Here is a 1811-nt window from a genome sequence, read left to right on the forward strand (position 1 = left end):
GGAAGCACCCCGAGCTCAGGTTTCTCCGAACCCTAGAATCTCTTCCACCCTTCGGTTGTAAGTCCAAGAACCGGCGGTAAATTGCTACTCACCTGCAGTAGGATAGTTCCGGATTTGTATTCCTTCTTGTTTTTGAATTTTCTGTGAAGATTGGGAATTCATGTTTGCTGCCGTGAGGTTGTTTTTGTGCCATGTAGTTGCTATTAGGGTTTCCTTTGTATTTTGATTGGATTCTGATGGCTTAGGATTGCTGCCGTGGCACTGAACAGGACGAACTGTTTCTTTTGGCTTTCGGATTTTGGCTGAAGAGAATTATGATATTAGAGATTATTAGAATGGATCCAAGAATTTGATTTCTTCTGTGCAAATCTGTTGAAGCATGTTAACGATTTCTAAAACCTTACAAGAGCTTAACTAGTAATGATGATGACGGTACTAGAATTTCATTCGTTGAAGGTATTGATTAATTTTAATTGATATGATTCATGTATGCAGAAATTAGATACAAGTGTTATTGCTAGGGCTTTGGAGTTTTCTTTGAGTTTTGGAAGATGCTGAATTGGTTATTGTTGCATTCTGGATTCTTGTGATAACTTTGATTTTGGTTTATTAGACTGATTTGAAAAGTGATGAATTTGTGTTGGTTCTTCAAGATAGCTTATATAGTAGTAATCCTTTGATCTCCACAGTATGCTTAGCTTTGCTTTCACAACATGTTTAAGTTGTTATATTCTTTGCAGCATAGCGTAAGGAGCATGGTTGTGCTATGGAACCTTAGAATTTGTAGATAGAAGGGATGGTAAAGTGCCCCATTTAAATCTGTTTAGGGGTTTATGAGAAGTTCTAAGCAAAGCAAGTTCAAGGTCATGATAGGATCCCAAATTTCAGTATTTGAGGATTAAAAACACACCAAGTGTTTAAATAAATGCTAAGGCATTTTATTATAAGAAGTATAAGTATTTAAGCAAGTTTTTTTTATAGAAGTTTAAGTTCCAATAAGTACATATTTTTGTGCCATTATGATCTACGGTTTCTTGTTGATGAGAGATGATAAGGTTTAATTAGTAGAGATTAATTCCAGGCCGCTTAGTATTTAGTAATTTAAGTTAGTTAATTAACAAGGTTTTGAGGTTGTTAAGCATTTGTGTAATATGTAACAGACTTATTGAAGTAATACCTCTGAGTTAAAAGATCGAACGATGAAGTATTAAAGATAGATTGAATTACTTAGTGTCGTCTAAAGCTTGATTGATTAACTAGTTAGTTAGTCTAAGTAAAAGGAGTATTGGAGTATTAATCTGTTTAAAAAGTATTAGATGAATTTATTGGGATTAATAATTCGATTAAAAATAAACTAGGAGATTGTTGGCATACTCACTGTAGATGCACCACTATGGTTTGGTAGTAAATATGTAACATGACTTCCTCTATAAGGAAATATCGAAAAGGATGACACGGATTACATGTTTTCTGTAGATATACCTGATGTGTTTTGCCATTTATATGGTGGTTTAAGTAGTAGATGATGGGTTAAGCATAGAACAACCCTTCCTTTGTGCATTTCTGTAGATACGGACAGCTTCACTTGGAGCATAGAACAACCCTTCTCCTTGTGAAATTCTGTAGACATGAACAGCTCCATTCGAAGCTTAGAATATCCACTTCTTTTACAGATTTTATTAAGTGTAGTAAGCAGATTTTGTTAAGCTTAGTATGCAGACTTTAGATAAGCTTAATATGCAGATTTTAGTTAAGCTTAATATGCAGATTTCTGTTTAAACTTGTATGCAGATTTTGTTTAAGCATTGCAG

The sequence above is a fragment of the Zingiber officinale genome, chromosome 7A (genome assembly GCF_018446385.1).
Source record: "Zingiber officinale cultivar Zhangliang chromosome 7A, Zo_v1.1, whole genome shotgun sequence".
Lineage (NCBI taxonomy): Eukaryota > Viridiplantae > Streptophyta > Magnoliopsida > Zingiberales > Zingiberaceae > Zingiber > Zingiber officinale.